Below are 25,383 nucleotides of genomic sequence, written 5' to 3'. Positions count from 1 at the left end.
AGAAAAGATAGACTCCCATGAGGCAGAGTGGTTTACCAAGGGCTGGAATGTTTAAGGTACAGCTGTCAGAGACAGAGAGCCAAGGCTCAAGCCTCACATTATTACTTGCATTTAAAGACGAGGGATGTGGTTAGCTTTTGAGAACCTGAACTCTCACATAGCTGCCACTAGCCACATGCAGTTATTGCCACATGTGTGCCCCAGGGGACTTGAATATTCAATTGTACTTAACTAATTTAAACATAAAAGGTGAGCTCCCTTCAGTTGTTGGAAAACATATAGACATGTTTAGATGTCTTGGAGATATGACTCACCTTTTTAAAGTATGAGATTAAAATAAAGTCTTATTTCTGATTTTAAAAGTTGACATTGAGATTGCTGTGTGTTGTTAGTATAGAGGACATGCTGAATATAAAAGACTTCATATAGAAATGGAACACAGATATCACACTGATAGACTTAGGTAGATCAAATGTTAATACGATGTTTTAGAATCTACTCCATTAAATAAAATATATTGTTAAAACAAATTTTCAATTACATAGCTACTAGAAAATTTTAAACTAAGTATGGGGCTCTTTTAGAGCAGGCAATGGTGGTGGAGAGCTGTGTCCTCACCCTTTAAATGGGTAGAGTGCTAATGTTCTTCTCATGAGTGTGCATCTGAGGTGGAATGCACCCATGCATGGAAGTGAAGGGTTAGAATAAAGAAGACATCCAGTAGTAGTTAAGGCTTGTCATGGTGGCAATGGCAGTTCCTATACCAAGGCTCCACACTCTCTGTGCACACCCTCCTTTGTTCACGCTCTATATGTTTCTCTTCTGGACCAACCAACTTCCCCTCACAGTCTCCCATCTTTCTTTTTTTTTTTAACTTCAAGTGCTAACTCCTCCAGAGTTTGACAGAGGGATTTCAGTCTCTCCTATACTGGTGCCCTGTATTTTGCCCAACATCTATTCATTAGTTGCATCTAGACATGTGTGAGGCAGGCTTAGTGCTTTGCTAGGGTCTATGATACTGGGCCTTGTCCTCTGCAGTGATCAGTTCTCTTTCTGCCTGGCCTTCTCAGCCTCCTCCATTCCTCAGACTATCAGATCCCAGGGTTTTCTTCCATCTGCTCTCTTGGCTTTCCCTACTGGACAGATATCTGGATCCTGGGGTCTCCTGATATCCAGCCTCCTGGCCTCCACCGGTGCTTAGATGCTGATGCCCTTCAGGATCACTGTTACCCACCACTGTTGCTTGAAGGTTTATCTGTGTGTTGTGAGTATCCACTCACCCTGCAGGTCCTTCTCATGAAGCATTGCCCCTAAGCCTTCTCTGATTCACCAGGTACAATCTACCTGTTAGATGTCCCATCTCTGGTCCACCCCTCCATGCACTGACTTGAAAGTTCCTAACTCTTCCGTCCCCACTTAGAGTTCAGAGAATAGCAGAATGTCATCAAATTCCAGAAGAGATGTCATAGCTCTTATCTAAAAACTCTCTCTCTCTCTCTCTCTCTCTCTCTCTCTCTCTCTCTCTCTCTCTCCTCCTTCCCTCCCTCCCTCTCCTCCTCCCTTCCCCTTTTTATGTATATTGAAACTGAATCTTGATATGTAGTTCAGGGTGGCCTCAAACTTATAATTCTCCTGCCTCAGCCTCCTATGTGTTAGGATTACTGGTATATTCCACCATGCCCATCTCGTAGAGCAGTTTTTTGGAGGTCATTTTTCCACTGTGGAGAACCTATTTGCCAAGAGTGTGTTCTCTGGGGATCCATTCTGAAATGGCAGCTCTTCCAGCAGCCAGAGTCACTCACCAGGACACAGATTTCAATAGTGATAGCTTCGCCTTACAGTTTCTCCATTGCCAACCCCAGTCCCTCAAGCCCTTTACATTCCAACCTAAGCCTGGTCTAGGACAGCTCCAAGCTATGCTCTTGCATCCAGGCTACAGATAAGACTTGGTTGGTATAACACAAATCTTAGAAGGTCTTATAATAAAACCCAGAACCAGATATCAGGATGAAAGCTGCAAGATTAGAGAAGCAGAACAGCCAGTTACTAGCTTACCTCTACAAAATCCTTAGCCTAAAGAGAGTGAGTTCCTGTTTCCTTATGCCTTTATATCCCTTTCTCTGCCCCAACATCACTTTCTGGGATTAAAGGCGTGTGTGCTTCCCAGTACTGGGATTAAAGGTGTGTGCCACCACTGCCTGGCTCTGTTTCCAGTGTGGCCTTGAACTCACAGAGATCCAGAGGGATCTCTGCCTCCCAAGTGATATGATTGAGGGTGTGTGCTACCACTATCTGGCCTTTTTATCTAATCTAGTGGCTGGCTCTGTCCTCTGATCCTCAGGCAAGCTTTATCAGGGTACACAATATGTCACCACAGGTTGGAGCTGTGGTAGGAGAGGGACACCATCCATCTCTGGGCATCCCTCTTTTCCCAGATGTCCCATGGATACCTGGTCCATTTCTCTCTTCTGGGTTGTCTGTTACTTACACACTTGGAGTTTCTTTATGTCCCGTTGGGGGATTGAATGACTCTTCCACAGGGGTTGTTTAAGACAATCAGAAAACACAGATATTTACATTGCGACTTATAAAAGTAGCAAAATTACAATTATGAAGTATCAATGAAAATAACTTTATGGTCGGGGGGTCACCACAACAGGAGGTGTATTTAACTGTATTAAAGGGCCACAGCATTAGGAAGGTTGAGAATCACTGTTCTAGAGTTAGGTTTATTGTGAAGAACATGGTTAATATTTCTTTTATTGCTATTTTTTCAGCTTATTTTTCCTGACTAAAATAGAATGCTAGTTCAGCAACTTTCTAATCTAATATTTTAATTTATATTTTCTTTTCAGGGAGATGAGATTGATACAGAGCCTCACTGTATAGTCATGACTGGGTCTGGGATTTGTGGAGACCAGGACTGGCCTTGAACATGTAGAAATCCTCCCACTTTTTCCTTCTGAGTGCTGGGATTGCAGGCATATGTCACTATGTCTTGTTTTAGTATTTTAATTATTATCAATTATGAGGGCTATCAGGTCAGCTCAGGGTATAAAAGTCCTTGGGACCCACATGGTGGAAGAAAAGGATTGACTCCTATGAGTTATTCTCTGACTTCTCCCCCCAACACACATCATTACACTTATTAAAAAAAAAATGAAATGAACCTTAAATATTTCTATTTTTATTTACAAAGTCATAGCACCTATAAATAACTTCTCTTCTAGGTAGAATTCCTAGTAAGACATGGAGCAGGAGCAACGAAAAGTAGAAAATGCATCTGGTTTGGGATCTCAGGTGTGACACTGTCTTTGATTCACTGATCACTGTCCCAACAAATCCTTGAATCTCTGCCAGTGGGATGGAGTCAAATCCCAAACTAACAGCAGAAGGAAGGGCAGTCCACATCCAGGCAAAACAACTACCTCAGGCTCAGGGGACATTCAACCAGAACATACAGCAAGAAAAGAAATTGAGAAGAAAATCTGCAAAACGGCAAACAGACAAATAATGGTGAGAAGTACACAGATGCACGGCAGGATTGGGCATTGGGAGAATGGATATGAGTGGGCATGTTCTGTGCGTCTTGTGTCTAAATGGTGGATGCTGTGCAAGGTCAGATGGTAAAAATTTAGCAGAGACAGAAATGATGAAAAAAAAAACCACTAAAATAAAACCCTAGACATGAAAGGACTCTAAATGGATGCTGAGAATGGACTCCTCAGAGGACCTCACAGTGCTGAGGGAGGACCCCTTGCCCTTGAAGGTACGTGGCTTGAGTCACCCCGAGGGCCAGGGGGACAAGGGAGGACAATGAGCAATCAAAAGACCCTGGGGCTGTACGACAGAGTTCACAGGTCAAAAGGCATGTGCCTGGAGCAACAGAAAAAGTAGGTAGCAATCCAGGGACAGAGGAAATACCTGAGAAAGTGATGATTGAAAATATCTAAAAGTAATGTGGACTGTGAAATACAGGCCTGTAACATCAGGAATACTCCCAAGGCAGTTACCCAACATGGAGAAAAGGATTGAAAGGGAAAAGCTGGCAATTTCACAATCATAGGGTCACCAAGCATACTTTTCTTAATGGATTAAATAGTCATTTTTTTTTAACTGTAGAGAATGAATGTTTATATATCCCCCGAATTAGTATTTTGAGTCCCTGATGGGCAAGCATTAGAGACAGAGCCCTTAAGGGGTGATAAGGATTAAGGGAGACCTCAAAGGCCCCACAAAGCTGCATCCCTCTCTGTGTGAGACCACGAAAGATCCCAGATATGTCTGCACAGATCATGAGTTTACTGCCTCCCTCCAGAGCTGTGAGGAATAGATGTGTGTTGTTAAGACATCCAGTATGTGCATGTTGTTACAGCAGTCTGAGCCAATATTAATAGGTGTCTAAAAACACAACATACGTTATTGTAGAATACTCATAATTTTAAGCAGTTATGAAATATTTAGTAAAACACACTATCTATGGAGTTATTAATTGGGACTCACCATATTTTATATGACCAGGATTTTATAGACTGCATGTACAAACCATAGTAGAATTAATTGGGATATATTTTATTACCAAGAAAGTTCTCTTCCAGTTATTTTGGAGTGGATGGTATGCTGCTATTAATTCTGAGTATCCTGGAACACAGAAGAATACCAGAACTCATCACTCCTATTCAGTTGTGTTTTGTACCTGTTTGCCAGCCTCCTTCCATTCAGACCCCTCCATTCTACCTTGTGTCTGGTTAACATGCTGAACCCAGAGCATATCAAGTTAAGTACAAATAATCCAGATTCAGACAGCAGCACTTTGTACCACAAGTCTGCAGAACCCAGGGTGCTTTATGAGCACACAAGCGCAAAGTGTGTCTTAGAAGCCAGTCGGAGAGAGGGCTGCTTTTGTCATCTGCAGTTAAGACAGCTCTGAGGCCGGTGGTTCTTATGGGTCTGTACTAGCTGCGTCATGCAGAAGTCTCCTACAGTGGTTCATCACAGCAACTTCTTCCTGTATCTTGTCTGACATAAGCCTGAAGTGCAGATGGAAATGGGGTGCTGAGGAGGAAAGACAGTAAGGAAGGCCTGGAAGGGAGTGAAACCCATCTGTTGGGCATGTATTCCCACTGGATGGCATTTGCCTCTCCTGTCATGAACTCTCCAGGGGAGCTTGCCTGGATTATCTTCACCATTAATTTCCTGAAACCTTTCTATGGTAACCCATGGGAGTAATGTTTTATTTTTTAAATTATTAAATGCAGCTAGGACAAATGACTCAGGTCTGTTATCCCAGCTACTCAGGAGGCCGAGGCAGGAGAATTGCAAGTTCAAAGCCTGCCTGGCCTATAGAAAGAGTTCAAGACCAGCCTAGGCAACTTATTGAGACTCTGTTGCAAAGTAAAACAGTACAAAGAAGGCTAGGAATGCATCTCAGTGTTGGAGTGCTTGCCTAGCACATGAGAGGCCCAGACAAGAAGATAATTACATTGCAAATTGGTAACTTGTAAAAGCCTGGGATTCTAGGAAATTATTATGTACTAAGGATACACTTTTGTCTCCATGGGAGCTGAGTATCCTCTCCCCTTGCCCACCGACTGCATTGTTAAGCTATGGCTGCCGAGTTCATAGATTATTATTTTTTTTTGTTGTTGTTGTTCCAGAGCATTTGCAGAGTGACATAAAGTATGTAACTGTAAGCCATTGTTTGGGGTTTTCAATTTACTTCTCTCCCCCTTGATAGTTCTATTTTTAATTTTAAAGCAATCCACATAGCTTTCTGCCTGGACTGCACTGACTTCCATTGCCCCAACTCTGTATTAAAGCTTCCTTTTCTCCACACCTGTATCAGCATTTGTTGTTTTTATTTTTGGGTGACAGCCACCTTGACTGGGGTGAGGTGATATTCCATGATCCTTTTGACTTGTAGTTCCCTGGTGATGAGGCATGTTGAACATGTGGATGTCTTCTGATTTACATCTACTCAGATCTTTATTCGTTCTCATTGGATAACATGTTGCACTTTCATATTGTCTGTATTTGAACCCCTTGGAGTAACAGTTTGCACATATGTTCTCTAGTTCTATAAGTTGTCTCCTAACTCTATTGACTGCTGCCTTTGCTGGATAGAATCATCTTAGTCTGGCATAATTCCATTTGTATATTTTTACTTTTGTGGTCTGTGCTGCCAATGATCCATCAATCCTATTATTGGGTATATATATTCAAAGGAAATGAAATAACATATCAAAGAGGTTACTCATTAGCCATTGAATTATACAAAGACCCACTCCTTCACCTCTTTGAGAACTCCATGGAAGTTAGATGAGTTTGGGTGGACCCAACAAGTACTTGTTTGTGGCCCACTCTCCATAGTCCTTTTACAGACTTCTGTACTTCTAAAATAACCTAGTAAGTTCTGTGAAATCAAGGGTTAATGAGGTAATTTCTAATTCTGTTAAAATGGTTTATTACCTTTTGAAAGGATGTAATGGTCTTGCTGGTGAGAATGTCAGACACCACGTGATACAAACTTCAATTTCTGTAGACAAGAAAAACTGAGGAATGAAGGCACTTGCTCCAGTTTGTGCAGCTAATCGGAAGAGAGCTCCAATTAGACACCTGGCTTATGGCTCATAGAAGTGCACACATGCAGCCAGAAATCATGGGGAAGGAGCCCTGCAACACTGCGTCATGGCACATAAGTCAGCTTGGAGGCTGTCATCCTGATGTTTAGGAATACGTTATCCTGTGGGGACAATGCAGCAAATGGCGAGTGCCTTCCAGAGTATGCCACAAGAAGATAATTTAAGTTTAGCCTGAAGTGTGGTCCAAGCAGAGCGCGGATGTGGCAGCAGGTAAATTCCTGACTGTCGGATCTTGAGGGTCTCAGCCATTCAAATAACCTTGTTTTTCAGAGCTCCAAAAGACACCCAAAATGCTTCTCAAATTCTGATTATCCGTTCCCATGGCAGAATCTTCTGGGCACTTTTTTATGCTCAGTACCAGGCTCTTTGCTGTGTGCAGAAGCGTAGAACTCCCTGGCTCACAGGAAATGTGTCACAGCATGAAACACATAAAGTAAACTTCATTCTAGGAGGTGTGATGACATAGAACGTGCTATGGGAAAAATAAGACAGAGAGATGTTAAAGAGGCCAAAGAAGGAGAAAGAAAGGTAACTCCAAATCAGACAGCACCAAGGACATGTGAAAGGGGGAAGAATGGTTATATGCATGTATGTGTGCACACATGTGTACATGTGTGAGGGTGGAGGGAGAGAAAGAACAAAGAGGAGAACAAGAGTTCATGTTTTGCTGGGGGAATAGTAAGGAGGCAGTGATTGGGGCTAGATGAGGAGATCAAAGAATATTTGGTTTTCTGTGATGGTCTCCATCTGCTACGGAAAGAAGGTTCTTTGATGGTGAGTAAGAGTTACACTTACCTGTGGGTGTAAAGCTAAGTGTTAGAATGTAGTTTGGCATTCTCTAGACGGGGGTGGTAGGTGGTAGATCTTTGATCCCATGAGCCTTGGATAGTTGACTAGATTTTCAACACCATGAGTTTCCTTCTACTAAGTGGAGCTTAAGTCCAATTAGGACAACTATTGGTTACTTCCAACATGTGAGTGTCCGTATTGTACCTTTAGAGCTCTCTTGCCATGCTGGTCATGGCTGTGATTCATGGGGGTTATAAGTAAACAGAACTATTGATTTCTTCCTTCTCCTAGCAGCCTGCATAATATTTTCTTGTACTATGTAGGGAAGACCACATAGAAAGGTGGAGGTTTTCAAGTCAGACCCAGCCCAATAATGCAAGTTCTATGTTCTAAGTACATGAGATCTTCAGCATACCTCAACAACTGAGAGTCATCCAAGAGCCACAGCAGTGGTCTATGTTGTTTGAGGAGTTTCTTTGACTATAGCCTCACCAACAACCCAGACAAAGGTTTCTCATGCCTGGTACAGAAGTCTTTGTTAGATAGTGTCTTGGTTAGGATTTCTTTGTTGTGATAAAACATCATGACCAAAAGCAACTTGTGGAGGAAAGGGTTTATTTTATCTTACAATTGATAATCCATTATCAGAGAAAGCCAAGGTGGGAATTTAATGCAGGAACTGAAGCAGGAACCAGGGAGGAACACTGGCTCACTCCTCATGACTTACTTAGCCTTCCTCTTAAATAACCAGGGTCATTTCCCCGGGGAGACATAGCCCACGGTGGTCTGTGCTTTTCCCCTTGAATAACTAGTCAAGAAAGTGCTTCACAAACTTTCCAACAGGCCAGTCTGGTGGGGACATTTTTGTCCATCTTCCCAAATGACTCTGGCTTGTGTCAGTAGACAAAAAGCCAACAAGGACAGTCTGTGGCTCTTGTGGGGAGCATTGTCAGCCTAGGTGGCATAACTTGGCTAAAGTGTGTGTGTGTGTGTGTGTGTGTGTGTGTGTGTGTGTGTGTGTGTGTGTGTGTAATGTGTAAATATATGTGTGTGTGTGAAGCATATATGTGAGTGTGTGTGTATATATATGTCTTTAGCATGTATGTAGTATGTATATGTAAACGTAAAATAATACGATTCTTTAAGACTGTTGATGTTATTTGTCCCTTCTCTTTCTCCTTCTGTATTGACCTCCTTTTCCTCTTCCCAGTGACAGCCCCCTCACTATTTCCCCCATTAATATCACTTATATATTGCTACTCCCAGTCCCTCCCCTCCCCTGTAGTCCCTTCATCCTTTCCTGGTTTCTGAGGTTACTCTGGGTTTTATACTCACATCTGAAGATTTGGTGCTAGGAACTACATGAGAGAGAACATCTGGCAGTTGTCCTTCTGGATGTGAGATAACTCACTCAGTATGATCTTTTCTAGACCCATCCATTTACCTACAAATTTTGTGATTTTTTTCTTCACAGCTGAATAGCATCCTATATATGCACCATGCTTTCATTCTCCATCCATCTGTTGAAGAACACTTAGGGTGTTTCCATTTCCTCGCTATTGTGACTAGGGCAGTGATGAACACAGCTGAGCATGTGTCTGTGGAGTAGGGTGTTGAGTCCTCTGGGCATATGCCAAGGAGTTGTATAGCTGGGTCCTATGATAGATTTATTTTGGCATTTTGAAGAATCTACGTGCTTATTTCCAGAGTCGCTGCACCCATTGCATTCCCACCAACAGTGAACGAGGGTTTCTCTTTCCCCACATCCTTGCCAGCATTTGATGTCAGTCATCTGGTTGATCTTCGCCATTCTAATGGGGTGAAATGAAATCTCAAAGTTGTTTAAATTTTTATTTCCCTAATTGCAAAGGATGGTGGGCACTTCTTAAATATCTTTTAGGTATTTTTATTCTTCGGTTGAGAACTGTCTGTTCAGATCCCTAGCCTACGTTTTAATTGAACAATTTATTTTCTTGTCTTTTAAGTTCTTTGTAGACTCTGGACATTAACTCTTTGTACATGTGTAGCACACAGAAAACCTCGATTGGACATAATATGATTCAATGGATGGATACATTTACAACATAACTCCTGTACCTGTGGCTTAGGGAACATCACCAAAGAGGAGGTGGAAAGATTGTAAGAGCCAGAGGACCAGGGAGTCTGCAGTGAGACTATGTCTCCTAAAGTGGACTGCACAAACAAGACTTGAACAATGACAATACCAAAAGGGATGCTAACTCAGAAGGGACAAAAAACACCTAGACAAAGAACTACAGACAGCTAATAACTATTGAGAGAGAGAATTAGTCTCTTCTAGAATGAGCACCCTAATTGGTTATCCAATGTAACATGGTCAGCCCTGAAATCATACATACATAAACAACAAAAATGGACTTAGCAGGCTATATTTATATTTGTGCATATATACATACACGTAATGATAATAAAGAAACTGAGGCTATCAACTTGAGAAGGGAGCATAGGGAAGATTGGAGGGAGGGACTATAGGAAGGGTGAAGGGAGAAGAGAAGGGAAGTGATGTAATTATATTTTAATTGAAAAATACATTAAAAATATTTGGATGTGCAACCAGAGAAGAAGGGAAAAAACCAGGTCACATGGGGCTTTGCAGACCACTTGTTATGAGCACTTTATGCCAGAAACATAAACATGTTTGTGTCTTTCCACAAAGCTAGATGTATTAAATAATAGTAAAGTTTACAAATTTTAGCTCTCTCAGTGACAGCAATTTGTCATAAAATCCTACCTGACTTGGTAGCCTGGTTGAGATGAATGCAAGTTCTTTTATTCCAGTCTTAATTGCTAATATTAGCTCTCACATCACTCGGCATACTGTAAACATGTCTACATATCTGTACACACACACACACACACACACACACACACACACACACACACACACACACACATACACACACAAATTTATATGGGTTACAGAGTGAATGTAAACCGAAAGGCTACGGTAGAGCTCAAGAGGTTTCAGAAGTGATCTGAGAAGGAGTCTGTGTAGATAAGATAAGGAACCACACCAGTGTAGGAAGAGGCTGCATCTATCTGTTGCTGCTGGAATTGGAGTTTGAGAGCAAAGTTGTTTCGGCTGTGAGATGAAAGGCCAAACTTGGGTCTGAGAATAGGATACGGAGAGTTTAGATCCAGATCCTGGTGAGTGAATAGGTGGATGAATGAGCAGTTGAGTAGGCTGCATCCGTGGTGGGAGGAGGGAAACTGAGTCAGCCAAAGCCTCTATCATCTTAATTCTCCCCCAGTGAACTTACAAGGCGGTTCCCTTTCTACTCTTCAGGAGTGAGCCATGTATCAGTCTGTGCTGGATAGGTGGTACCTGAGAGATGATGTGATTTCTGTGTTCACCCAGGGGCTGCAGTCTTTTATCCTTCAAAATGGAGTCTCCTGGGACCAGACACAGTCTTAAAACCACCACTTGTACAATATGGAGTCACTGGAGTAGGACACAGCAAACTCTCAACACCAATAATGAAGATTTGCCTTCTGTTTTTAATGAAGTAAGTAATTTCATGACTTTGAACAGACTGGAGCATGATTTAAACTCGAGAAAGAATTGTTTAGTTGTTGAGTCGAGGTGCTTTGGAATGGTCAGGGCAGTGATGGTGACTCTGCCCGGGTGGTCACCCTGAGTGAAAAGGAAAAGGCCCTGTGCTAACGCTTTGTTCTCAGTGGTAAGAAAACATGGCCTTATCCTTCATGGAGCTAAGAAGGGATGAGGAAATGGAAAATTTGGGGAGGAGACAGAAAACATATTTGAACTTGCTGTAAGAGTGAGACACTAAGAATGATTCAGTGACCCATGTATTCTTTTTTATAATTGTTGCTATTATTTAAAAACCATGGGTCATAACAGTATTAAATCAAATCTTTAAAAATGAAAAAAGAGTGAGGCACAAAGGCATTCCAGATTATAGTGACAAAAACTTCCTAAGGAAAAAGAACTCTCCAGTGCCAGCCAGGAACCTGCAATGAAAGACCCCTCAATGTAAATGCCACTCAAAGTTGGCATTTACACTGGATGGCTAGCGAGGGACTCATTAAGAGGCCATCTCTAGTAGACTATTGAAGAGTTAAATGTGGAGCCCAGTGTGTGGACATCTGGACAGGAGCAGAGGGAGTGACTTTTCCCAGCTCTGAAGTGGCAACAATCTGGTGTGTCAGGGATGGATAGTGCAAATGTCACATATCTATGTGAAATGAGTTTCTCTCTGGTTGTGCATGTGTATGTGAACACATTGGGAGTGTGTATGCAGAGAAGAGTCTGGGCAGGGTCTTAGGCAACACTGTGAGGATATGGTTCTTACTACAGTTGAAATAAAAATGTTAAGGCCAAGATCTTTATCTGACTGAAGTTTCCAACAGTGTGTTGGTTAGTTTTATGTCAGCTTGACACAAGCTAGAGTCATTTGGGAAGAGGGAACCTTGGTTGAGAAAAATGCCTTCATCAGATTGGCCTATGGACAAATGGACAAATATTGGTGAAATTATTAAGGCAACTCCACGTAGTTAAAAGAGAGGTTTATTTTGTGGGGTAACTTACAAGTGAAGGGATAAGTAACAGGGTCTGGGAAAGGTGTAATGCAGTCCAGCAGTGTTCTCTGGAGAACTCTGCTTGGTCTACCTCCAGCATCCAGGGTCCCCCATCTGGATCTTGGGTCTTCAGGGGTCCTCTCTCAGCTCTGCCTTGTAGGCGTGACAGTTACTGAAGCCTCAAAGGGGGTGGTATATCCAGGTCAAAGCTGGAACGTCTACCCACTACAGACAAACCTTTGGGGTATATTCTTGATTCATGATTGATGTGGGAGGGCTCAGTTCACTGTGGTGCCATCCCTGTGCAGGTAGTTCTGGATTGTATAAGAAAGCAGAGTGAGCAAGCCAGTGAGCAGCACCCGTCCATGGCTTCTGCTTAAAATCCTGCCTCCAGGCTCCTTGCTTGCTTGAGTTCCTGCCCTGCTTCCTCTGAGATGAAGTGTGACCTGAGAGTTGTAAGCTGAAATAAGCCCTTTCTCACAGCAACGGAAACCTGACTAAGGCAGACAGCATGATGATGTCTCAGGTACAGCAGACTCAGGTGAAGGGGGGGACCTGCAGTTACACAGTGATTCAGGGAAGAGCAGGCAATGGCTCTACTGGCTGGTGTTATGGGCAGTTGGACGGCCCCTGAAACTCCCGAGAACCCTGTGGCTGCCTTGTATGTAACTGAGACACCATTGCTAAGGCCCTGGAGACACAGCAGGAAATTAAGCTGGTTTTCTTTCTTTCAAGGTGACTCTTGACGGTGAGATTTATCAGATATGTCATTTACTTAACTTTGCCTTTCAGCCAACTCTTTGGATTGGTTCTTTGATTTTGGGGGAGGGACCTCAGATGGAACCATCCTGCACAGGCACTGCCCGGGCAGCAGATTGCAACGACATCCTGGGGCAGCCTTGGGGATATGGGGACAAAGGTCTTTTACATGTGTCTCCCTCCCTTCTGTCTCCTGATCATTTTGCATTTATATCTTTTAAATATATTTCCTTAATAAATAATTTAATGATAATTTAGACTAACAATACAAAAATTGCATGAAGTTTTCATATCCTCTGCTAAAAATGTTATTGTTGGTTTGGTTTTTCCTCCCAGGAATAATTAGATATTAGAATTTCTTTATTGAGGTGGTCAAATAGTTTCTTAATTTGGGTATTTTATTTGTTATTATTATCATTGTTTTAACTACACATATTTATGAGGCACAGTGTGATAATCAGATAAATCCAATTTAAAATGATTATGTCCTAACTGTTGTCAAAACACGGGCCTCACCTAGAAGGGAGTAAGACATAGTTTATTCTTGAGCCAAGTGTGAATGAACAGGACCTGGAAATAGAGACATATGTGTTCATGTCCCTCAAGGTATGTCCCAACTGGGTAAGGGTTGCATGAACCTTTCATAGTCACAGAGCACAGGAAAGTGGCACATCAGTGTATTTGACAGATACATGGGCAGAAACAGCAGGAGGAAAGGTCAGAGTGAAGCAGGAAGTCTCTGCCCCAGTCACACATGTCTGAAGTAGAGATTCACAGTCATGCCTAGCACTGTGGGTATTCTTCAACTCACCTTGACCCAATGGCTTGGGCGCCGTGGTTGGAATAAATTCAGAAAGCTTGAATCCTAAACAAATAAACAAGGGAAGGCTCACAGAAGCTAGAGGTCTGCTAAGAACATGTCCAAATGCCTTTGCCTAGATGTTACATACAACAGAATCTACTAGGGGGAGTAGAGCTAGCCGGAGACAACTAGACTCTGGATCTGCCACATTCCAACTCTCTAATCAACAAGTCTTAAGTCAGTCGATTTAGCCTCTTAGAAATTATCATAGTTCTGACTTTTTCCCGGGAACTTTAGTTCACATTAGACTTCCATCTCAGGAAATATTTTTAAAAGTTTCTATATTAATATGTAAATTTTACATTTTATGTATAATGATATGGAAATGTTTAGTTAAAACTGTACTTCTAGAAAATATCTAGTTTGGTTCTTGATTTTGAATCATTTAAATGTTCACACATACAGAGGTTACTGGGTTTGCTAATATTTTATTTCAAATTTCTCATCTATTTCTTTATCAGGAATGGGTCTTTTCATCTACCCTTGCTGGGGCATTTTGTTTGACTTTTTTAAGTTTTTTTTTCATTTTCTATTTTTTTATTAAGAAAATTTTTTCATTCATTTTACATAACAACCACAGATTCCCCCTCTCATCCCTCCTCCCATTCCCCGCCATCTTCCCCCTCTCCCTGCCCTCCCCCATCCACCTCTCATCCCTTCCTCCAAAAGTGTAAGTTCTCCATGGGGGGACAGCCAAGCCTGGTACATTCAGTTGAGGCAGGACCAGTCCCCTCCTTGCTGCATCAAGGGTGAGCAAAGTGTCTCACCATAGGTAATGCGATCCAGAAAGCCAGCTCGTGCACTGGGGTCAGATACTGATCCCACTGCCAGGGGCCTCTCAAACAGACCCAGCTACACTTCAATCTCCTGTATGCAGAGGGTCTAGTCTGGTCCCATGCAGGTTTCACAGCTGTGGGTCTAAAGTTTGTAAGTTCCTATGAGCTTGATTGAGTTGTCCAGGTTTCCCAATCAGGATCTTGACCCCCCCGCCCCCTTGCTCATAGAATCCCTCTTCCCTCCCTTCAACTGGACTCCCGGAGCTCGGCCTGGTGCTTGGTTTGTCTTTGTTTTAATTACACCTGTGGTAACTTTGAGGTTACCTTCTCTTTGTATACGCTGGGATATTCGCTGTAGCTGGGGCATAGCCCCTTCCTGCAAGTAGGCTCTGCTCACCACAAAAGCATGAGACTCCGGCTCTGGGATGTCCTCGAAGGAGTGTTTTCAGTGGTCCATTTCTACAATGATTCTTGCAGTTTTCTGCTTCTATTTGCATTGGTTTTGGGGAAATGTGTATTCTAGGAATTTGGTGATCTTGTTGAGGTCTTTGTCAGTACGACTGTTTATAGTAGTTTTTAATCACTTATTCTCCTCAGATTGTGATGTTCTGTCATCCACTTCATCTCAACTTCTTTCAGTGTGCAAAAAAGTCTCAATGTATTTCTCATATTTTCAGTTTTGGGACTGAATCATCTATTACCTATTTTAAAATTCTGTTCATAGTTGCTCTTTAGATATTTCTTTTTCTGTCTATTATTTTTACCCTCACCAGCTCATGAATCTTCAGGCTACGCTCTTAGTACATGCTGACATTAAGCTTGTAACTGACCTCCTAGGCTGGTTCACCCAGGGATTCTGCCCTGTGTCTGCTCTCTGGGTGCAATGTGACTCCACTGGGTTACAGGGTCCTGCTGTCCCTGGGTCTCACTTTCTGAATGTGCTTAGTGATTATACTTTGATAATGTCTGGACAGTCTTTATGAGCACCTATTTTGAGATTTCAACAAAACTGAGCAACAGTTTTGTTGGACATGGTATGAGCCTCAAAGTTTCTGAGACTTGACTGTCTACACCTTTGCCTCCTAAGAAGCTAGAATATACTTGGCATGTGGCTGTTACATGAACAAGGGGTATGAATCATGGGCTTTCTCATCTTTGTTGATTTTGTTTGGGTAGTTTGGTTTTGGACACATGATGTTACTGAGTTAATTCTGAAAGTGAATCCTAAGTGTTTGGACCAAGATGCTTTCTGAAACATACATGGCTCCAGGTGCAATTATGAATCTCTGTGTCAGAATTTGTCATGAAATGAGCTGGTGGGTCCAGAGCCTGTCAGCTTTGTCCAGGCTTCAACTTCTAAACTCAACCAGCCATAATATCACCACTACCAAAGGGGGAAGGTTGAATCCCTTCATGAAGAACTGTCTGCTCCATGTAAATGCTTGGATAGTTCTAGACAGCATCTAGGCAGATACAGAAGCTGGAGCTAGGATGTTAAATATGCTTCATCCCAGACTTCTGGTCTCTATGTTGCTCCAACCCAGGAGCCACTCTGCATGTCCTCAACAAGACAATAACTCTTCCCTGGAAGGCTAAGCACTCCTTGGAATGCCCACCTGGCCCAAGTGAGCTGTTTTGCAGAAATTGTGGTGGCAGCTGTGTCTTCACAACAGAAGAACTTAGACGGGCTGTGGAGCACTTTGCTGCTGGGCTTTGTAAAATCTTACTCCACTTCAGAACATCTGTGTGAGGCAGTGGGACTTAATATTATCACATCTTAGAGGCATGAAGTGACCCATCCAAGATCACGCAGGTACCGAACTGCAAAGAGGACATTCGGAGACTCTGACTCTTCTTTACCTCTCTGCACCTGAAGTCACGTGGGACACATGCTCTCATCACTTCTGTTTGGCTGCGGTCATGGCACAGGTGCAATGTTGCTTGGTTCTGGTGACAGACTCCTAGTTGCAGCATCAAGCACCCTTCACAGAGAGGCAGTGTGTTCTGTGGGAAGGTGCAGGGTCCACAGAGTGCCAAGCACAGGCATCCAGAGACTAGCACGGAGACTGATCTTGTTCCCCAAAGTAAGAGGAAGCTAGGAAGGTTTCTGTGAGCCCATCACAGTAGTGTTCATTAGGTGTCACTGTGGATTCTGTGAAGAGGTGAGACCTATGTTGAATGGATCTGACCATGCTTCAGGGACATGCTGACTATGGAAGGTTCTGAATTTGCAGGAACACTAGAGTACCTCTGTGCCACCCTCAAAATCTTGTGTGAATTTGAAACTTCTCTTAAAAAAAAATCAAGACTTAAAAGAAAATTAGACCTGGACTCCTATTTGGAGGTAAAATTTAATAGATGATGGTCAAACTGTGCCTATAGACAATTACAAATGTGTCAGGTGATGGTGAGCTGCAAAATAAATCAAACGGCATGATTTTGCTTTCCTTTGTATCAGTGACGGCACCTGAAAAATGTAAGCAAAATTTATTTAAATAAGTTGCAAACTGCTTTGGATCCTGTACATCCTAGGTGCATGGAAGTTTAGTTCTGGCCCTGATGAGAACGTTTTTTGCTCCTTGAGAATTCTACTGTGGGATGCAAAGCCAAGCAGCCCCTATGACTGTTGGGACTGAGTGTGTGTCTGTCTGTCTGTCTGTCTTTGTGTTATTTTCTTTTGTCTGCATTTGCTTTGCGTTTGTGAGTGGCTGGATGTTGTTATCAGGAGTTCTGCTGAGCATGTTGCCGTCCCTGTCCCTGGCCACCTGCTCTGCCTCTGCAGCCGGCAGGTCTACCGCGATGCCCGCTCCTTTGTTGTTTTTTTCTTTCTCTTTTGCCCTTTGGATTATCCAGATGGTGTGTCTCGCACTTCTCTTAGTATTTTAGGCGGACCCTGCTTGCAGCGCTGCTTGTCGGTGCTCTGTATTTTATAGTGGAGCTAAAAATAGCTTAAATCTGAGTGGAAGTCACGGTGCTGGGCCAAATCCAAGCCTCCAAACTCATGGGAGTTTGGTCGTCACTCTGAATTTTGATTTTATGTTTGTACATGACTTGGGCCTCTGTGAAATGAAAGTGTAAAGCTGCGTCTCCTGCTAGGAACACAAGACAAACCTCCGTACACACTGGTGAGCCCCACATAGTGGAGCCTAGAACTTGAAAGGTCCCTCTCTGCCCAGTCATCTTACACACTGACTACCGTTTGTAAGTGTCTTTGAGTGTTCTCTTCTGATTCCTCTTGTCTTCTGTAACAACTAAATCAACCGATCCCAGTGTAGAGGTCATCAGTCTCAGTCTTGCCCCCAATAATTTATCTTATTCAGTCTTCCCAAGACTTAGTTGTTGGCTTTTTGTGTTGTCTTGGTTTGGGGTATAGCAGAAGTGATCTGGCCCCAAAGTTCTGTTTAGGTTGTTTGTTCAAGGTGTTGTTTTTGTCTTTGCTGGTTGGGTGTGGATTGTATGACCCTCCAGAGCGACTTGGTCATCAAATCACTTCCCTGCTGTGCTGTTTGAAACATATTGTCTGGCCTGATTGCTAAGGTTTCTTTGTTATAATATTAGTAATTCTGGTGGATAATCATGAATATTCACCTTAAATATACTTTACTCTTTTATGAAGGAGCTCTCAAAAATTACCCCAGGTTTACTCTTTGTATAATTTTTTTTCAGCAGAAGTAAATTTATTTAGTTAAATTTACACTTTATGATTATGTTCAGGCAATGAACTCACCTGCCTTACTTAAGGCTGCTTAATTATTGTCTTCTGTATACCAGTGCCTACAGGACCAATATTAACAGTGTGCATGTGTGCACATGTGTGCATGTGTATGCAGAAGTTTGTGGGTGGCAGAAGTGGATTATATGTTTGTATGTGTGTATATGTGAATATGTATGTGTATATGTGTGTACATATATACACAATAACTTCCTCTTTACACAATTTTTGCTGCTAGTGCTTAAAGGCTGTCTGAAAATATTAAATGGAAAATCTATAAATAAGTAGATTATGCTCCATACAACATGCTGTTTGAAACAGTAAAATAAAATGGTTTTTCTTGCCCACAGTGAGAATCTACCCCTTGTCTGGAGTATCCACCCTGCCTATGATGCCTGCACGTTAATGACCTGGCAGCCATCTTGGTTGGCAGCAGGTCTATAACCACATTCCAAGGTTTGTGTTCAAGTCATCCTTATTTTTCTCAATGACGGCTTCAAGGTGCAATGTGGTGGTGCTAGTGAGATTATAGTGTGTGGCTATAATTGTCCTTCTGTATTATTATTCACTGTTGTTAATCTCCTTACTATGTCCAAATCAAAAATTAAAATCTGATCTCAGGCGAGAGCTAAGCAGGTAAAAATCATTTGCCACATCAGTACGAGGACAGGACTTTGAAGTCCCAGAACCCATGTAAAAGGCAGACACTTCACACTAACATCTGCAATCCCAGTGCTGTGACGGGAGGTCGAGGAAGGGATAATCCCTAGGAACTTTTGGCCCAGCCAGCCTGCAACAGAAAATTACCAAGAGACCCTGTCTTAAACACGGTGGAAGTCAAGGACTCAAGATTGTTTCCCTCTGACTTCAATACATGCATTCTGTCACATGTGTGCCAGCTCTCTCTCTCTCTCTCTCTCTCTCTCTCTCTCTCTCTCTCTCTCTCTCTCTCTCTCACACACACACACACACACACACACACACACACACTCACATCATACACACTATTAAATTAAAAATAATAAAGTCTGCGCTATCTTTATCTATATACCCACTGCCCAGGACGTTGTGCTCAACACAGAAAAAAGCTGACCAGCACAGAGATCCTCACACATGTGTATATATTATATGTATATATTCTTAAGCACATATGTATGTACATTCATGTGTGTGCATGGGTCATGTAGTTTTATGTGTAGTTATGCATTATGTTGTATGTATCTACATGTGTATGTGCATTCAGGTATGCATATGAATGTATTTGTATTTAGGTTAATGTCTGTATATGTTGGTGTATTGATATGATATACATACATGCATATATGTGTATATATTTATGTGCACACACACATATACATATATATATGGATGATTTTATTGGTTTTGTGTCCTCTGCTATTGAAATATCCCAGTGTATACATTAATTTTCCTTTATTCTTCTCTCGTACATTACATCCTGACCACAGTTTCTCCTCCCTTTACTCTTCCCAGTCCTCCCCCATCTCCCCTCTACCCCAGATCCACTCCTCCTCCATTCCTCTTCAAGTAAAAAAAAAAGAGCAGGCCTCCCAGGAATATCAGCCTAACGTGGCATAATGAGTTACAATAAGGCCATGTTAATTTTCTTTCTTGCACTCTGGCTCCATGTAATGATAAAATCCTAAGTATGTAACCATTTGCCTGCACTTCAGATATCCAATTTCCTGGATGCTTCATATGAAGTTGTCTGCTCAGGGATACTCTGCTCTGACTCAGGGTTGCTGGACAGACACACCAGGCTTCTGCAGCTGGTCCATCATCCCTGGACTCAGCATTTCCTGCTATGGTTCTCCACATGACCCTCAGCAGTAGGATGTGTGTTGGATCATCCATACTCCCAGACCTTCGAGCAAATGAAGTCAGAGTACAACTTGTGTACCTGCATCTTCTCTAAGATCTGAAGTTGGATCAGGACTTGACACATGATTTGGGGATTTGGAACAAGGGTTTCAGCTTGTACTTTGCCATAAGGTTGGGTTGGAGGCTTCCTAAGCTGTGGTAGTGTTTGGGTATAAATAATGAGTTGTAAATATTTAGTCAAGGTCAAAGTCATTTCTATGATGAAATAGCAGCCTTCCTTGGGCATTATTCCAAAAGCTGTTAACTATGTTCTGAACTTGAGGCATCGTAAACTAAGTATTTATTAAATAGTATTTCTCCCATGAATCAAGACTGGAAGTGATAATCTTACCTTTGGAACTGGGCAGTGGTCATCCTAAAGGGTCTAGGATCCCACTTAGTCCCCAAATATATACTTTCTTCGAGAAACAAGCAAGCATTCACCATGGGGGAATAAAAAAAAAACAAAAAGAAGGAAAAACATATCTTCACCAATGGTTTAGTTTCTGTCTGGTGTTCTTTTTAGCCCTGTGCAAAATGATGGAGGGAGTACCTTGTTGACCCTCTGGGCATGTTCCTCCCACTGAGGCCCACTCTGCCAGGGCTTGCATCCAGGGCCCTGCGGTGTTCTTCAGCTAGTGAGGGATGCTTCCTAGGCTCCATCTCCTCACAGTGCCGCTGGCACAGGTTGAGACTCCATCTAGGCATTCACACCATAGAAGGTGGCTGGTGCATTCCGAGAAAGGAGTCTGCAGGGAAGGAATCCATTAGGACAGAGTGCCAGGATTCCACTTTGGTAGGGCGCTTGTATCTGCAGATCCCCACACCCCTGTCTCACTGCCTTGCCATTCATGGGTTCAAGCATCACCCTTGTATTCTGGAATTAGACCGCACTTGTTATGTTGTTTTTTTTCCTCCCTGTATGCCTGCAAATACGTGCATATGGAAGTCTATTTAACTTTTCTTTAATGGACTACTTTAAAAGGATTAAGTGGATATGAAAGGCAGCTTACACAGGGCTTAATTGGCCTTGCAGTCCAGGGTGCAGGAGATGGGAGGCAGTTCTCTTCCAAGGTCAGATCAGTGTTCTGAAAGCCATGCTGCTAAGAAGCACTGGCTGTGGGCTACTCCCAAGTTTCATAGTTAAGAGAAGAGGAGGCGGATAATAGTAGCCCAGGTGAATATTTGATTTCTGTCATCTTTAATGCTCCTTTCCATTCGTCTTTCACATGCTAACAGTTTGCCATCTGTATTTTAATCGCCGCTGCCCAGCCCAGAGCAGAGTTCACTGACGAGCTGTGGTGCCACTGCACATTCTCAGGGTGACACTGACTTCTGTAGATAAGATAGCAAGCCCTAAAAGAGCTTTGACTGAATAGCTTGAAAATGCTAACCTAAAGCCACCCTGGGGCATTGCAGGAGAGCTTTTCTGCCTGTAGAGTTGTTTTGCTGCATGAGTGACCAACATTTGGGACACAGGGAAGAATTTTTAGCCCACTTTGCGTCAGTGATGGCCTGAAAGCAGTCCTGAGACCCTTCCTTTCCGAAGTGGTTTTCACCCTGGTAGTGGGTTCACAGTCATGTTTACCTGAAGCCTGTATATAATATTCCCTAATTATTTGGAGAAAGTATTAAGTGAAAGAGGACCCAGGGAAAGGAGGTAAACAACTCAGTCTGTTCTTCATGACTATGGAGAGGACTAGCAGGAGAATCACATAAAAAAAAAACCCAAAGAGGGAGAGGTGAGCACAGACTCCTGGCTGAGATCATCGAGGAAATATGGCTTTGGTCCTATGTGGCCAGGGAGGCAGCTCAGCCCATCAGGAGCTGGAAATGGGCAGCAACTCCGGAGCTTCCAGGTGTGAACAAGGCCCTGACAACACCTGGACTTCACTGCTGTGTGGCAAGAAGACAAAATTGTGGTTCAAAATGAAAAATTTGGAGAAAAGATATGGAGGTCATTTCTGCAGTGTTTTAAATCAAGAATAGCATAGGTCTTGTGTTTTCAGGAATTCTGAGAGTGTAGTTCCTGAAAACACACAATGTCTTGCAGTCACTTTCCATTACAGTCTTAATTGTGGGTATTTATCATGCTCCCAAGTTCCAAATGTTTTAGCTCAGAAAAGTCACAGTGTCTGGAACTATCTTTTTGTTTTCATGTATTTCAATTTTAATATTGGCCCTTCAATTGGAAATGCTGAAATGACAGTGACCGACAGCTGAAGATAAATACAGATGATAAAAAAAACAAAGCCTTCATATTAAAAATAACTTAAGGTATTAGTATGAGCCTACCTGTAAAACTTATAAAATATATGAAGAAGGCCTCGATGGTCTTCTTGTGAGACTCCTAACAGTGAGAGCAGGGGCTGTCTCTGACTCTGATGCCTGCTCTTTGGACCCATTTCTCCTACTGGATTGCCTCATCCAGACTTAGTAGAAGAGAAGGAGCCCATTCTCACTGAAACTTGATATACCTTGGCTGGCTGATATCCATGGGAGGCCCACCCATATCTGAAGAAAAACAGTGGAGGAAGAATGGATGTGGGGGAGTTGGGAAGAGGAGAGGGAGGGGAAACTTTGGTTGGGATATTAAAAAAAAACAACAAAAACCTTATAAAATATGATGTTTTAATATTGTTTTATCAAAACTACACATTTGCTTGGACTTACAGATCAGGCAATTTCAAAAGGTTTGAGTAAAACAGTGGTCATCCATTCATCCATCCATCCTTCTATCCATCCATCCTTCTATCTATCCATCCATCCATCTATTCATCCATACATACATACATCCTTCCACCCATCCATCCTTCCACCCATCCATCCTTCCATCCATCCATCCTTCCATTCATCCATCCTTCTATCCATCCTTCCATCCATCCATCCTTCCTTCCATCTATCCACCCATCCATCCATCAATCCTTCCATCTATCCATCCTTCCATCCATCCATCCTTCCATCCCTCCATCATCCATTCATCCTTCCATCCCTCCATCCATTCATCCCACCCATCGCATCTATCCATCTGAATCTCCAAAGCCCTCCTCTCTCAGCCCTTATTCTAACATATGCCTCTGTAGTGCCGAGTGGTTCCACACATTGCTGTTTCTGTCTGTGCATGTGTATATCTGTGCATGCATGTATATGTATGTGTGCACATATGTATGTGTGTGTATATGTATGTTTATATGTGCATATGTGTGCATGTGTGTGTTTATGTGTAGGGAAGCCAGAGGTCAATATTGGATGTCTTCCTCAGTTACTGTTCTCATCTTTAAATTTTTTTTTAAATTTTTTTATTTTTATTTTGCAATACAATTCAGTTCTACCTATCAGCCACGGATTCCCTTGTTCTCCCCCCTCCGGCCCCCCTCACCTTCCCCCCAGCCCACCCCCCATTTCCACCTCCTCCAGGGCAAAGCCTCCCCTGAGGACTGAGATCAACCTGGTAGACTCAGTCCAGGTAGGTCCAGTCCCCTCCTCCCAGGCCGAGCCAAGCGATCCTGCATAGGCCCCAGGTTTCAAACAGCCAACTCATGCAATGAGCACAGGACCCGGTCCCACTGCCTGGATGCCTCCCAAACAGATCAAGCCAATCAACTGTCTCACCCACTCAGAGGGCCTGATCCAGTTGGTGACCCCTCAGCCATTGGTTCATAGTTGATATGTTTCCATTCATTTGGCTATTTTGACAAGGTTTCTCACTGAACCCAGAGGACATGATTGGCTAGACTAGTTAGGTAATAATCTCCAGGGATCCACCTATCTTCACCTTCCCAGAACTGGGGTTACAGATACATGTCACACCTGGTTTTTGATATGGATCCTGAGGATCTGAATGCAGGTCCTCATTTTTATATGCCAGGCACTGAGAATCTGCCCAACTCTGATAGAGTAATATTTCTTTTTGCTCTGGTTAAGATGATCTATTGATGTGGTCTGGAAGGTGGGGTGTCCAAATGCACAAACACTTTCTCCAAAGCCACTGTCCAACCCAGTTACGTTCTAATTTTAAGAAGAACTTCCCAGCGTTTACTCTGTCATTATCCATGGCCTTATCTTAGGAGCCACAGAATCCTTGGTCCAGCCATTGTTCCTCTAGACTATCAACCTGCTGTGTAGCAGCTTGTCTTATGCCAAGAAATCCCTGCAACCTCCTCACTGGAGCCTGTGCCCCTTTTGGTCTAAGATGGCCACCCTGACAGGCTGGAGTCTATTCTCTTATGAAGCTATGGAGTAGCTTCATAAAAAATAGAATGTGAATAAAACAAGCATTCTGGTTACCATCAACTGTTGGTGACTAAACTCCAACCCTGGAGGCACAGCTGGGGGGTTCTGCTCGGAGAGGAAGGCCAGGTCTCAAATGGAGTGACACTGTCTAGGTTGCAGTCACCTTCTTCTTCCCTTGCCTCATCCTTGGTGCTCCCCTCGAGGCCACACCTGTATTCTGAGAAGGGAGAAAGGACCATTCATCTTGCCAACATTTTCTTCTTATTTTGGGAAGAATAAAAACTTTCCAATAGAAGTTCACAGACTCTAATTGATCAGATTTACATATAGCAAACATTTCCAGATATTATAGATAATTACTTGTCATTTTTCTGTCATAAAAAAATGTAATTAATGTAATGGAGAGATGGCCTGCAGTTAAAAGCACTTGCTGCTCTTGCAGAGAACCCAGATTCATTTCCCAGCACATGTATGGTGACCCATAACCATCTGTAACTCCAGTTCCAGGGAATTCATTGCCCTCTTCTGGCATTGCATACACATACATGCATACATTCAGACAAACACTGACACAATAAAATAAAAATATTAAAAACATAAATCAGTTGGTTAGAGGACAGGATGGGATTAATAGATTACAGTGTATAATAGCACATCATTTATGCACAGACACACCTGCATACATACATGCATGTGCTACATGCACCTTAAACACACACACGGCACACATACACACACGCATTCTGTCCTCAGTCTCCTACTGTGTTGTTCATTCATCTGGATGTCAGATGCCAGACTGGAAATCAACTTCCCTTCAAACTCCAAAAGCCTGTCCTACAGCAGCCCACATAGAATGCCAATCCATGAACAGTCCCTGGAGCTGGGACCTGGCTTTCTGTGATTTCTTCTCATACTCCCCATGTGCTGCCATTCCAGGATGGTTCTTTTTGTCCAGCCATTTGGGTCCTTAGTGGGTCCTCAGTCTTCAGTCTATACCCCTGTGTCCTTCAGCTGTGGACACACATTGCCTTTAGTTTTCAGTCAATTCCTCACTCGCTATTCTTTATTCTCTCTGAGTTTCACAGGCAGTGGACTTATTTAACCCCTATCTATCTTACTATTGTCAGATCTCCCCCACCCCCACCACAGCTTTTT

At 42.7% G+C, this 25,383-nt stretch overlaps 2 long non-coding RNA genes across 6 annotated transcripts in view; one reads left to right on the top strand and one right to left on the bottom strand.

Moving 5' to 3' along the window:
- The window catches only part of LOC128115252 (uncharacterized), a 154,044-nt gene extending 130,739 nt beyond the window's left edge, over positions 1 to 23,305 (top strand). Inside the window, exons 2-3 of the long non-coding RNA XR_008220048.1 lie at positions 10,828 to 10,975; positions 18,468 to 23,305. This is a non-coding gene — a long non-coding RNA (uncharacterized LOC128115252). The remainder of the gene's footprint in view (positions 1 to 10,827; positions 10,976 to 18,467) is intronic.
- The window catches only part of LOC128115251 (uncharacterized), a 52,477-nt gene continuing 30,330 nt past the window's right edge, over positions 3,237 to 25,383 (bottom strand). For 3 of the 5 annotated variants that reach the window (XR_008220043.1, XR_008220046.1, XR_008220047.1), the window contains one exon: positions 23,421 to 24,445. This is a non-coding gene — a long non-coding RNA (uncharacterized LOC128115251). Of the gene's footprint in view, positions 7,114 to 14,288; positions 16,873 to 23,420; positions 24,446 to 25,383 lie in introns of those variants that run through there. The other 2 variants (XR_008220045.1, XR_008220044.1) reach the window with 2 other exon arrangements.

Source organism: Peromyscus californicus, unplaced genomic scaffold (genome assembly GCF_007827085.1).
Source record: "Peromyscus californicus insignis strain IS unplaced genomic scaffold, ASM782708v3 Scaffold_1__1_contigs__length_55948999, whole genome shotgun sequence".
Taxonomy (NCBI): Eukaryota; Metazoa; Chordata; class Mammalia; order Rodentia; family Cricetidae; genus Peromyscus; species Peromyscus californicus.
Note: the sequence above shows the minus strand (reverse complement) of the source record. Positions and strands in the feature narration are given on the sequence as shown.